Source organism: Cryptomeria japonica, chromosome 11 (assembly GCF_030272615.1).
Source record: "Cryptomeria japonica chromosome 11, Sugi_1.0, whole genome shotgun sequence".
NCBI lineage: Eukaryota > Viridiplantae > Streptophyta > Pinopsida > Cupressales > Cupressaceae > Cryptomeria > Cryptomeria japonica.
Genome location: NC_081415.1, coordinates 643,528,605 through 643,543,835, shown reverse-complemented (window position 1 = coordinate 643,543,835; position 15,231 = coordinate 643,528,605).

Genomic DNA, 15,231 nt, shown 5'->3' with positions numbered 1-15,231 from the left:
CCTCTGACCATATGTTAGTCCATCTTGGGCACATTCTTGGTTAGAGTTACTTTTAGAATGCTTTAAGACCCTCTGACCATATGCTCACGTCTTGCCCAACCCGGGATCCTGGTGTACATTCTTGGTTAGAGTTGTTTTCCGCATCGTTTTGGTTTAAGTGCTAACCCTAACGGATGTGTGTTGCATTACTCTATGTAATTGAAAAAAAAGAAAATTGGTTTGGGATATTTCAGTGGTATCAGAGCCTCACATCCTGCCATCCTGTGAAACAAACCTTCTATGAATGACAGAGAAAGAAGATACTTAGCAAGGGAAGATAAGAAGGTTGCAAGTCAGTTTCGGTTTTAGTGGTATTAGGTTCCTGAAGGTCAGACAACATCAGAGGATTTGAGAGCTCATTGGGAGTCTTCTCCGGAAACAAAAATGGGGGACAGTGAAAGGCCAGTGGGTGGTACTGAGAGGTTTACAAGCAGTCGGAATGAAAGTGGAAAAGCAAGGGAAAGAACACCAAGTCCAGGAAGGAGGTTCGAGAGGAAGATGGATGCTTTATTGGATATGGTATCTCTCATGATGGGGAAAATGGGTCAGAGTTCTAATTAACAGAACAATCAAGGGCACACCAGAGAACACAACGTCTCCAACCAGCATAGTGAACATGCTGCTCCGCATACCTCAAATAGAACAAACATTTCTTCCAGGCCTTTTAAACCCACCTTCTTGGCACTAGTAAACCCTCTACCCGATCTGGGAGAGAATGCATCATTTGTGGAATAGTTGAAACTTGATCGTGCTGAGTATGAGTCTCTTCCTGATGAAATCAAGTTAGACATGTCTTACAATGATTTCGTGGACCATAAAAGGAAGAATAAAGGACATGGGAGACATCGTGAACATAGGGAAGCAACAATACAGAGGGATTTGCATCAAGCAATCAACAAGGTTATGCTTCCACATTTTGACGGGAGTGACAGTAGTTCAGGTAGAGCTTGGATACAGAAGTTAGACAACTATCTAGCTCTTAGACCCATGATAGAAGAAGAGGCAATCAAGTTTGCTATGCTTCATTTAGATGGGGTAGCACACGAATGGTGGTACCATGGTCTAGTCACCTTGGGGCATCGGTCGATCACTACCTATGATGAGTTCACCAATAGGCTCACAGAGAGATTCAAGAAAAAGGATCCATAAGTGCATTTCAGAGAATTGGCACAACTTAGACAACATGGCATAGTCGATGCTTACATAGTTGAATTTCAGAGGCTTTCAATAATGGTCACGGGAATCACTGAGAGGCGATTGGTGATCCTATTCAGTGAAGGGCTTATGGAACCACTCAAGGGTTGGATTAAAGCTTTCGATCCACCCTCCTTACAAGAGGCAATGAAAAAAGCAAGAAATATGGAGTGGGCTGCTCCTAAGGCAAAAATTCAATCCAAGCCATTATTTTACAAAAGGATAAAGGAAAGGGACCTCACCATAAGGAGTTCAAACATCATAACACTCATGTCACAAGGCTGGATCCAGAGACACTTAACGAACTCCGAAGAAAGGGGTTATGTTTCCGGTGTAGAGAAAAATGGTCCCAAGATCATATTTGCCCAAAGGGAGTCAAAATTCATCAAATTGAATACTATTCAGCTAGAGAAAGCGACTCTAATTCTTCAGACCAGCAATCAGATTGTGATGACAGCGAAGTGGAAAGAGTTCCCGAAGAATCTGAGGGTGAAAAAGGAAGTGGTGGTACCTTGGCTCAACTTTCGAGCTTTAAAAAAAATGAATCCTTCAAGGTTCAATGGATGATTAAGGGGCAACGAATAGTTGCTTTGATTGATACTGTAGCAACGCATAACTTCATTGATGAAGTGGTGGTGGCAAAGAAAGGGCTGCAAACAGAAGGTTTTGAAGGCTTCAAGGTTATGGTTGCTGATGGGTTTCACATTTCTTGCACCAAGAAGATCCCAAATATGTCTATGCAATTGGGCAACTACGAAGTCAAGGATGACTTCTATGTAGTTAACATTGGAGATACGGATGCCGTCCTAGGCATTCAATGGCTGCGTTCACTTGGAGAGATCTCCCTAAATCTGCAAACCATGGAGCTCAAGTTTCAATCCGATGGGAAGAAGGTGGTGTTAAGAGGAATGTCTAACGGTGGACCTCGAATCGTGTCATTCAAGCGAATGGCAAAGTTGATTCGGCATGATCAAGTTGAGTGGGCTGCGGAATGTATGATTCTCCCAGCTAGTCCGGTTGAAACAAAGAGGGACTACCCTCCTGATATCCAATCCTTACTCACCAGGAAGAGTAAAGTGTTTGCTGATTTACCTCCTGGGCCACCTCCCGAACGAGGCTCAGAGCATGTCATAGAGCTCAAGGAAGGGGCTAAACCAGTTATCACAACTCCATATCGGTACCCTACGAAGCAAAAGGATGAGATTGAGAAAAACATTAAGGAACTCTTGGAGATGGGCTTCATTCGTCCAAGTAAGAGTCCTTTCGCTTCAGCAGTTGTTCTTGTGAAGAAGAAGGATGGTACCATTCGCATGTGTGTGGATTATCGTGCTTTGAATCAAAGCACCATAAAAAATCGATACCCCATTCCAAGGATAGATGAGCTCATAGATGAGCTACATGGCGCCAAGTTCTTCTCAAAGATTGATTTGAGGTTGGGCTACTACCAAATTCGGATGAGAGGGTCTTATGTTGAGAAGACAGCATTTAGATGTCACTATGGTCACTTCGAGTTTTTAGTCATGCCATTTGGGTTGACTAATGCTCCTGCTACCTTCCAGTCTTGTATGAACAAAGTCTTTCAGAAGCAGTTGAGGAACTTTGTGTTAATCTTTTTTGATGACATTCTGATCTACAGTAGGACATGGGAAGAAGACCTCAAGCACGTAGAGGAAGTGCTTAGCATCCTTGAATCAGAAAGTCTGTTTGCCAAAGAATCCAAATGTGAATTTGGAATGAAGGAGCTACTTTACCTTGGTCACATAATCAGTGCTGATGGAGTGAAGGTTGATCCCGAAAAGATCAAGGCAATAGTTGATTGGCCACCCCCAGAGAACTTGACTCATTTGAAAGGGTTCTTGGGTCTTTGTGGTTTTTACAGAAGATTTGTGAAGGGCTATTCACAGAACGTTGCTCCTCTTACTGACCTCACGAAAAAGGGAGCTTTTTGTTGGACACAAAAGGCTCAAACTACTTTTGATAAGTTTAAGAAGATCATGAGCTCTTGTTCGGTTTTGGCAATTCCAGATTTCTCCAAGCCCTTCAAGCTACAGTGTGATGCATCTGGAGAAGGTGTTGGGGTTGTTTTGATGCAAGACAAGCATCCCATTGTGTTTGAGAGCAGAAAATTAAGAGGTGTTGAAAGGACCTACTCCATCTGTGACAAGGAAATGCTTGCAATCATGCATGCATTAGCTAAGTTCAGACAGTATTTGGTGGGGAGCAAATTTGTGGTCAAGACTGATCACAATAGTCTCAAGCACTTCATGCATCAGAAGGATTTGAACGAGAGACAACAAAAGTAGGTGAGTAAGCTTCAAGCTTACGATTTTGACATTGAGTATGTCAAAGGGAAAAACAATATTGTGGCTGATGCTCTATCTAGGAGACCTCATCTGAGTTCATTGTGTGAGCTCACTACTGATTGGAAGGACATGTTGCTCGCTGATTATGCCAAAAATTAGTTGGCAATCAGCATCATTGAAGGTACTTTTCATGATGAAAGGTACAAGGTGGTTGACGGGCTGATACACTACAAGGGTAGAATCTTTGTGGTGGCTGATTTTAAGCTCAGAAAGAAGATTTTGATGACATTCCATGACATTCCACTTGCTGGTCATCAGGGTTTCTTCAAGACATATAGGTAGATTTGGGAAAGATTTTCTTGGAAATGGCTGAAAGGGGAAGTTCAACGCTACATCCAGGAATGTCCTACTTGTCAAATGAACAAGAATGAGCACACTCTACCTGCTGGTCTGCTGCAACCTCTTCCCATTCCCAACCAAAAATGGGAAAGCATATCAATGGACTTCATCACTGGGTTGCCAAAGGCCCAAGGCAAAGTTTTCTCACTTCTTTGCCATTACGAGCTCTTTTTCAGCAGCTCAAGTTGCAGATTTGTTTTTTCATGAGGTGTTTAGATTGCATGGGTTGCCGAAAAACATTGTGAGTGATAGGGACAGCAAGTTCCTAAGCACCTTTTGGCAAGAAGTCTTCAGGATGAGTGGTATGGTGCTTACTCCAAGCACTAGTTATCACCCCCAAACTGATGGACAAATAGAGATAGTGAACAAGTGGTTGGAAGGCTATTTGAGAAACTATGTTTCGGAGCAGCAAAGAGCATGGGTGAAATGGCTCCACATAGGCGAGTATTGTTACAATTCTTCCTTTCACATGTCAATAAGGATGTCTCCCTTCATGGCTCTCTATGGTTATGAGGCTCCTAGCTTTGCTAATTTGGTGTTTGGTGATAGCAAAGCCCCTTAAGCCAAGGATTTGTTGCAGCAAAGTCAAGACATCTTGAAATCTTTGAAGAACAACTTGTAGATTGCTCAGAATCAGCAGAAGATGTGCGCTAATCAACGACGCGTTGAGCGCTCTTTTGAGGTTGGAGATAAGGTTTATCTTCGACTACAGCCATACAGATAGTCTACTCTCAAGAAGAGTGGAGCTGAGAAGCTCAAGCTTCGTTTCTATGGGCCATTCCAAGTCATTAGAAAGGTTGGAGCAGTAGCTTATGAGTTGGAGCTACCTTCGAGTAGTAAAGTGCGCAATGTCTTCCACGTGTCTCGCCTCAAGAAGGCACTTGGACATAATGTTATTGCTTCTTCACAATTACCACCTTTGAACGAAGAAGTGTAGTTGATTTTGATTTCGGAGGAAATTATTGATTCTAGAGAGCGTTCTTTGAGAAGAAGGACAATCAAGGAATACTTGGTGAGGTGGAAGAATTTGCCCTTGGAGGATGCAACTTGGGAGAATGAGGAGATTTTGCAGCATCCAAACTTGCAATTGCTTGAGGACAAGCAATCTTGGGGAGGGTGGATTGTAATGTCCCCTTCTCAAGCGTAATGTTTCAGTTGACCGATGGCCTATTTCGGAGACCCGTAGGCTACTCAATGGGTGAAATTAGGGTTTCCAATTTTGGAGTTTGTTGTTGCTCGTGAATTAGAGTTTGGATCGCGGATTCTTTCTGGGTTTTCAAAGGGCTTCACAGTGGTATGTCCGGATTTGCGTTCCGAGCACTTTTTGGAATTTACTATTTTTAGTAAATTCTATTTCTGGTAGTGGTCCTGATTATTTCGACACAGTTGGTTCTCTTCTTCAGTTGGTTCAGTTGGCTTCGTCACTTTTGGCCTTGGGATGTTGTTGGAGAGATAAATTCATTTCATTTAAATAATGTTATGTTTTAATGTTATATCTTAAAGTTGACTCCTTGGCCTAACTTCATCACTTCAAGTTGTTTTAAAAGGTGGTCTTCAAGGGTGGACGCATCATGGAAGGGATTTAATATTTCCTAAGGTCTAAAATCTTGCTTATGAAAAGGGGTGCCAACTTTATGAAGAGAAGTGAATTCAAATAAAGGTTAATTAAGCTTTTAAAAGTGGCGCCATCTCTTGGAGGAAAATTCAAATGTGAAATTAGGGCGCACTTTCTAGAAGCCTCTAGAGATCCCTTGTTAAGCTTATAAATGGAGGCCTCTTCCCTTCATTTGGCATCTTATGTCTATTGTAGTGTTACTCTGCTGGAATGGTATTGGGGTTGCTTCGAGGAATGAATGCCTCCTAGCCTTGGCATTGCTTCTTGCTTGAAAGATAGCAACTAGTGGTGATTTAGTGTAGTTGTGAGAGTTTGTAGTGGGGATTGCATTGTAGCTTGAGTTGTGCTTGAAGTTCAGTTGTTTGCATTTCATTTCATTTTCGGGAGTCATGCTTAGTAGGGCAGATTTGTAGTTTCACTCATATATTTCAAAATAAAAACATATTCATTCTGGGTATTGCATATTTCCTCTTGTTTTGGCTGGGCGCTCCTTTGTGCAAATTTGCAAATTCTAATATGAAGTGTTTTATTTTATAGAGAAGAATCGCCATTCTTGCCTGGCGTCACTGCTGGGAATTGCCTTGGGGTTCGTGATAAATAATCTGTTGGGTTAATGTCTGATTTCTTGGTATTGGTTGGGTCGCCTCCTTCATAGGAAGCCATTGCTTTTGGTTTTGGGTCATTCGGACTGGTATTGAGATAGTAATTAGCATTTTAGTGATTCCATGTGTTGCTGATTAAGCATTTCACGTGCAAGTCTGTCATAAATCAGAATATTAAGATTGATCCTTGAGTAGAATTTCTTGGACTTATCATTTTTGTTAAGCTCGGGAGAGCCTTCTATATTGTTATAGCATTGTATAGTCTTAATCCTATGATCTTGGCAAGCATTTACTATCATATTGTAAGCTGAACAGTAGTACTGGCAACATTTCTTCTCATTTTCATTTCACGCTTATTATTTACATTTAATTCCATTTCTAAGTTCTTAGCATCTCCGCCATATGGTAGCTCCATTCCCACCCTGGGTTTGAAAGCACATGCTTGGTGTCGAGTTTTCCTTTCAGCAGTTGTAATTGTAAAGATCCTCTAACCATATGTTAGTCCATCTTGGGCACATTCTTGGTTAGAGTTGCTTTTAGCATGCACCAAGATCCTTTGACCATATGTTAGTCCATCTTGGGCACATTCTTGGTTAGAGTTACTTTCAGAATGCTTTAAGACCCTCTAACCATATGCTCACGCCTTGCCCAACCCGGGATCCTGGTGTACATTCTTGGTTAGAGTTGTTTTCCGCATCGTTTTGGTTTAAGTGCTAACCCTAACGGATGTGTGTTGCATTACTCTTTGTAATTGAAAAAAAATAAAAAAATTGGTCTGGGATATTTTAAGTCGCATGGTAGATGGAAGATGGAATGTGCAGTAATGCCACCTACATTATATGCAACTTTTCCTGTGGAAGCTACAATTATGCCTTTCATCTTGAGTGGGTCACTATCTAGTTGCTTATCATAGAATCGATTCATTGCTTCAAAAAACACTTTAGCTGTAAAAGTTTTGCCTGTTCCAGCTCCACCTGTCAACAACAAGTATAATGGATTTTGAGGTGCAAGTCTTTTTGTCATTAGTACATCTTTCAGTATTGATTGTTGTTCTTTGTTCAATTGTCTTCGTAGCTTGAAATATTCATGGTTACTAAGCAAAAAAGGATGGGCTATTTCTGAGAACTATGATTCCAACCAATATATTTTTAAAGCTTTTCATTAGTTTGGCTTATTTTGTAAAATTTTAAGCAGAGCATTGCAATTAAATGTTTAAAATTTCCTAGACCTCAAGCATGAATGTTTGATAGTCTTAGAAAATTGTGATAGAAAATTATATCAAACCTCTTTTTTGGCATTGTGTTTTGTTAAATTCAGTGTGTATATTTTCCTTTCTGAATAGATGCACTCAATTTCTCCTATTATGTTCTGGCATTGGTTTCTATTGTAGAGTTATGAATCAGAATTGATTACAGATATAAATATATAAGTATTTGCCTCTTATCACTTTTAGACTTAAAACAAAGAGGATAATGTAGGCTTTTATTGGAATTTGTGATTAAAAAACAATAGAAATACACACAGAAATACAGAGGGGAAGAGACAGGAGAGAAACCCATGAATGGGCTCTAAGATTTCATTTCCATTCATTCAATATATAGGTAGATACACATTAAATATTAAGTCTATTGTAGACAGAAGTTAGCTGCAGCATTAATGGTGGGCAAGTGAAGGAAGTCTTTGGAACAACTGCACGTGAAAGGCATGGATGTCTAGAAGCTTTCCTTGGTTTGTGCCGACACTTGATCAACAACAATTAATTTACCTTCCAACATCCCCCCATAAATTAATTGTCTAACTGGTTTTGATATCCCCCCATAAACTCAAAAGGATTGGTTCTGGCCTTAAGCCTTTCAGGTACCCATTTACAACAAATTTTGTTTCCCCTAATCACTTGGGTTTTCACAGTTTACCCTTAACTGATTTGCTACAAACTGCTCTTTTACAATAACTTTTGGGTTTTTGACCGGTTTACCCATAACCATTTGGGTTTTCCCCAATTGATACAATCACTTTGAATTTCATATTACTTTGGGTTTTTTTACCCTAACAAGTGGTTTTGGCTTACCACAAACCATCACAAGAGACTCATCACTAACATGGTTCCAATGACCATCACAATGGGGAAACTTTCATCACTGCGGAGTTTTTTTACTAAAATTATTGAGTCCATATAAAAAGAAATCCATCTACCGAGACACATGGGTAATTAGCCACTGTGCTCGCTAGTTCTATAAGAATCCTTTTCACATACATGGTTCATCAATAATGTATAGTAGAAACTCTGGGGTGTCGAGTACCACCGATCATGCACCTCTTTAAATCAGCACACTTGTTAACTTCACAAACACTGAATTATTCCTTTGCAAATTCTCACCATATTCACAACTTACAACACTTGGGGAATATCTTTGAAATTCAACAATCTTCTTTTACATAACCACTTTGACAGGGATATAGCTTCACATTAGACACATAGCCTTCACATTAGACACACAACCTTCACACCCAACCCAAACACTTTGCTCCTTTTCATCAAAACACTTATTTTGTCACCTCCAACCAAAAACATTTCAAATATGATCAGACATCTTGCTGGAAACTCCTTATGAAAATAGAACACAAATAGAACAGAGAATTCCATAGGCTTTCCTCATATAACAGTGATGCCTCTTAGACTCTATAATGTTGACTAAATAAGCAACAAGTAATACAAAGCCCACCTAGATTCATACAACATACTCTCCTTCTTTTACAACATACAAAGAAAAACATGGACACTAAAGCAGATTATCTCAATGCCCATATACCAAACAACAAACACTGTAGAGCCCACAAAGAAACAGAGCTCCTCCTTTGCTCACAGTCAAACCCAGTTCACAACACACATAGGTAAAAATTAGGCATCAAATAACGTAGAGGAAAAACTTCTGTGAAAGAAACCATGATAAAAAAACAACAGAAATACACACAGAAATACAGAGGGGAAGAGACAGGAGAGAAACCCATGAATGGGCTCTAAGATTTCATTTCCATTCAATCAATATATAGGTGGATACACATTAAATATTAAGTCTGTTGTAGACAAAAGTTAGCTGCAGCATTAATGGTGGGCGAGTGAAGGAAGTCTCTGGAACAACTGCATGTGAAAGGCATGGATGTCTAGAAGCTTCCCTTGGTCTGTGCCGACACTTGATCAGCAACAATTAATTTACCTTCCAACAATTTGTCTTCCTCCAAATGGTCTGCTTGTTAGAATGTCATACTCAATTCTCAAACGTTTCAAAGATTATGGGAAATTCTACCTACGTAAATTTTGCATCAATCTTAAATGCATAAGTAACTTGATCAAGCAGGCCATCCAATCAACATCATGACTGCCTGAGTCATAATCCCACTTAGTAATAGGACTAGCTATACGTAAGCTTCTATTTCTACTTGAATTCAAAACTTTTTTCTTTAGATAGCCTGCACTATCAGGCCCACTTTCATTTTGTGGCATCTTTGGTAGGAAAGGAATTGTAGGATCTTTCATGACGTGATGTTGGTTGTCCAACAATTATGGTGGAAAATTGTTTGAACACTTCAAGAGACTATTTTAGCTAAGTATGATCTTTCTAGTCCAGTGGATCCAAGTGATGTGGGTATTTCTACAAGGTTGAGTTTCTCTGCTCAACAGATTGTTATGTCTACTAGTGTGAATGTAGACAACCAAATCGAAAGAGTAATCATGTGGGATGATGGCTTTGTCCTCCTCAAGGAGATATGAAAATAAATATTGAAAATATTCTAGGGGGAATCTTGTGCATGCTGGTGTTGGAGGTATTGGTAGAGATAACATTATTGAAGCTCAGTTTTTCCTTTTACATATATAAAGGGTTTCACATAAATAACTTCATGGAGGCTCTTGCTATTTCGTATGCTATGGAGAGAGGATGTTCTCTTGGATGGACACAAATAATTTTTGAATCTAATGCAGAAATGTTGGTGAATATTTTGAATGAGCAACAATTGGATGCTAGTAAGTGGCATTTAGTTGTAGTTATTTGGAAGATTCTTAGCTTAAGTAGCTCATTTCACTTTGTTGCATTTTCTCACATTCCTTGAGAATGGAATTCAGTTGCAACTTGTTTGGCCAAATGGGCATCTAAATGATTTCAGGGTTGGGATGTTGTGGATAGAGGAGATTTTCCTTTGGATTTATCTCCCTTTTTCGATCAATTAGTTGTGGAACATTAGGCTGAACAATTGGTTGTTCTTTGTTGAGCCATTGACTATTTTTGTTTCGTATTTTTCTTATGTGATTAATAATTTTTTATTCCTTGTGTGAACAAAAGAAGAAAAGAGATCTATAGTTAAATAAAAATTGATATTTTCTTATATATATGAATAACTTAGAGTTGATAATTTAAAATTTATTTGCCATGGTAAGCTTGGTGAAAACAAAATAGAGTAACTCAACTCTCCAATCATATCAACGTCATGTTATTTAAGTTGTGGCTTTGCATGAAATCTTTTACTAAAGTGAAGTACCTACATAATTTTTAGATTATTAAATTATAATAAACTTGAAAAAATTAATTAATTGATAAAAATATAAGAATACATATGTAAGAATATAAATCAATTTGACTGATTTCTTTTATATCTCAATAAATCTATCTAATCTGTTCATCCCATTCATTGATACATTTGTAAGAATAAAAATCAATCTGACTAATTTCTGTTATATCACTTAATACACGTTTGCAAACATGTTTGTAAGCTGTTCGTCCTAAGGACATTTTTTTATTATAGTCGCATGGGATTGGTAGTATTATTGTATTTTATTATTATCGGATTTTAAATATTGGCAAATTGTAATACAACTCTGCACAAATTAGAGCTTTCGAGAACGTCATAACATCAGATGGAAAGTTAATACAAAATAAAGAAAAATGACTGTATTATTATTGTAAAAATGAAAGATTGTGGGGGATAGAGGTATTTATGAAGATCAATTCATCGATTCTCTCTATCTCTCGAAGTCGTTCAGCCATTTAAGTGTAGACATTGATGAAGACCAATTCATCCATTCTTTGTATCTCTCTCCTTTAAAGAAGCATTTTCTTCTTCCCAGTCACAAAAAAAAGGATAATTCTCATTGGATTAAAGATGGTTGTAAAGCTGTTTGGATGTAGCTATGCCTCTTGCAGCAGAAGGGTTCTCGCATGCTTGATAGAGAAAGATATTGAGTTCGAAACTTTGTCTGTTAATATAAATAAAGGGGAGCAGAAAAAACCAGAGTTCCTGGCCTTACAAGTAGGGTACCATCCTTATAATTTTTTTTTGGGTTCATGGTTTTAAAATAGCCGATTTATTGAGTTATTTTGTTAGTAACTTTTATATGTATGATATATTATGTAGCCTTTTGGAAAAGTTCCGGTTGTCCAGGATGGAAGTCTCATGCTGTTTGGTAATGATGTCAATTTTAGATATGTTTAAGCACTATATGGGTAGTCTAAATTCTAGACTATTGCTTTCAATTTGATATATTCATTTTTAATCATAGACATGATTTGGCTTACGTAGATTATCATCTTCCATGTGATATCTTTAAAGTTCGTATTCAAAACTTATGCAGGTATCTTACATAGTTACTTTCCTGTGATACATTTATTGTATGTGTTCAAAATTTAATGGTTAGTATTTCTATCATTGATATAATCATTGTATGCATATAGATCTGATCTAATTTTGGGTGGTGTGGATCTGAGTTTCTATGAACTGGGTATGTGCAGACTCAAGGGCTATCATAAGGTACTATGCTGAAAAATTTGCAGGAGAGGGAACTTGTCTGCTGGGAAAGACTTTGGAGGTGAGAGCATTTATAGATGTCACAGTAATTGCATTTGCCTGGTCTTCAACCTCAGCTGTTACAGGTTGTGAGGCATCTTGGTTGTCAGTCATAGGACTAAGTTCAGATGCAAGAGTCGCCTTCTTCAACATATATTCATGAATCTATAATGAATGAAAATAGTTTAAGCCATTAAACTAAAGAACTGAAAGGTGTGTTACAATATATGCAAAATCATAAACATGAATTCCCAAAAAATGTTGCTAAGTCCAAACGTAAAATTCAAAAACTGCATTAAACAAACCTCATTTGTTTCTGTCGGTCTGAGTTCCCAAACTTTGATGGATGAATCCGGGGATTAATGGCAAGAGCACTCCTTTCTTCCTTACTGTAATCAAGTGACCCAATAGCTCCCTTACATTTTGTTGGCAAGAATGCAATAATAGCCACCAATGTAGATCAAACTGCGACAATTTTATTACATTATGAGCAGATGCATAGCAAAACATCAAACATGACATAACACTTCAACCAGGGACTACATTGTCCAAAAATTAATAGTTATGAATCATTATACCATGTCAAGCACCTTCCTTTTTAGTTTCTTCAAAGCAAAAGCATTGAACAGTGATGTAACAGACTAGATTAAAAAGAAATATCCCCATAAGGTAAAGATAAACATTGGACAATTCATTTGATTCATAAGATCATAGAATTGCTTCAAAATGTTCACAAACTAGATTATATCATACTTCAGCGAAAAGTAATTTTAATGTAAGGCCTATTGAAAATACTAGAAACAAAGAGTATTACATCTTCACTCAAACTAATTAAAACCTTGATAACCCTCACATTACCTTGGATATTCTGGTACAACCACATTTATTACCTTGTCTGCCATCGTAAAACAAACATTAAAATTATATTTGATTTATGACTCTTGAGACTCTTGCAATTGGAAGTCTATTTCATTTCACCACATTCTCTTGCTATATATATTCTTTATCATCATTTTTTAAGGTGCTTGTGAACTTATTATTGTACATTTTATTCTTTGCAAAATTTTAATAACATCTTCCTTCCCCTTCAATGTAAATGATAGATTTAACTTCATGTTAGGAAGCCCATTACATGCAAGTATTACATTTACTTTAATAAAGCTATTTCATTTTATTGATGGGGACAAATAAGAAATAATCAAAAGCTACATTACTGGGTACTGTCAAGAAGGATCCCATAACTGTACTGATACTGGTACCCATAACTGAACTACAATATCCACAAGCTTGAAAATTTAGGAGTTCTTTGGTTCTGATAAAAACCCACAAATAGTGGACTTATAAGGCCAAATAAAGAGTAGTCATGGTGGCTAACTTTAAAGTAGATATCCATCCCTATCCTATATTTAATTTTGGTTTTAAGCTTGAAGCTTACTATTTATGTTTGTGATATCCATTTTATTTTTTTCTCACCCAGTGCTTGATCGACTTATCTACATAGAAGGGTTCTTATTTGATGGAAATAGGCAAGATAGGATAGATCAAATGTAGCATAGTCAAATTTCAAATCACTTGTGCATATGTATTCAGGTGAAAAAAAGGTTCAAATAGAAAATATTGAGGAAACTTAGTAGAGAACTCTAAGACAACATGAAGTAAATAGTAATAAAATCAATTTGAAGTCTCATTTCTTTAACATATAGAGGAAGGAGAACTTTCCCAAATAACAGCTACAAGATACTAGTGCATGAGGAAAAGCTTAAGGTAGAACACCTTATTTAGGTTGTCATGCTTCAATATCATCTCCAACTCAGAGTTAATCTAGAAGAGAAACATAAATTATTCTAGAAGAGAAACATAAACCAAAATCAAAGACATATATGTCTTATAAAGATTTCAGGCACATGATGTGAGATCTTTTTGTATTATAACCAAATCACATTTTATACCACTACATATACTATTGAACATAAGTTTTTTAGAGTCTACAAAATAGAGTAAGGAAGCTTGTAAACCCTACTATGTCGGGGAAGAAGAAATTTGGATCTGGAAAAAGGCTTTTATATCTGGAAGAAGTAATTTGAATCTAGAATTATTTATAGAGTACAACTATGAACCTATGACATAAAACTTTGTTAATTGATGAAAAGTACAAGTAACTGGCATTTAATTTGTAATTAAACAAAAAACACTAAAAAATAAAAAACTTAATCTTGAATATAGAAAAAGTTGATCAAAGGGTTGAATCCATTGCCAATTCTGGTGCAAGCTCAATTTGTAGCTTTACTCAATAAATTGTTAGTGGTTGTGATCATTATTGTTATTCTCATAGTTTATTTAATTGCTCACCACATCATATTGTCTAACAGGAGAATGTCAATAACTTTTAATAGTCATAGAGCTCGTGGAAATCATTTAGTAGAGGAAAAACTATCAATCACAGACATGTCGGTTGGTTTGCACAGAGAGATTTTTAAAGCTCTACTAATAGTTGTGTACGAAGCACAACAAATGAAAATTGTGCTTGAGTGTGCAGTTTACTTGTTGGAATTCTAGGAAAATGAAAAAGTCAGGAAGAATTGCCCAAATCATTAAGGTTTGGAAAAATGGCCGAAACTAACAAAGTAGAAGTGATAATGACACTCATGAAGAGCCTACCAAGAAAAGGAGACTAGCTTCTATCAAGGATTCACAAATCCTGATAGAGGCATGCTAGCTAGTCATTTTATCACCTAATTTCTTCCAAGAATTTATTGAGTGAGATCTTTGGTAATTGTTGCAAATATTAGGAAAAATCTTGGCAAGGATGGGAAAGGAAAGCTTAATCCCATTTTTCTTGAGGAAAGGCCTAACTATGTAGGATTTGGGTACAAGGAAAGAACAAACATAGATTAGAGAACACTCTAGTGTTGCCTATACATAATTAGCTTTGATGGACAAGGATAACAAGCTACATCTACATCAAAACCATCTCAAACCCAACAATCTAATTGCTTATTGAGACAAGTAGGTGACAAGTCATACTTGAAGCATAAGCCACCACGTTAGTTTTGCCACTCACATGTTGTACCACAAATGTATCTTTGTAAAAGGAGATCTATTTGCCATTTTTATGGGATACTTTGTCTTGAGATTTGGTATATTTTAGTGCTTGTATTGTGAGGCGCAAGCCTTACCACTAATGACCCCTTACCATGTTGAATATTGGACCTCTCCTTGCTTCGTCTGACAAATTGGAAGGATG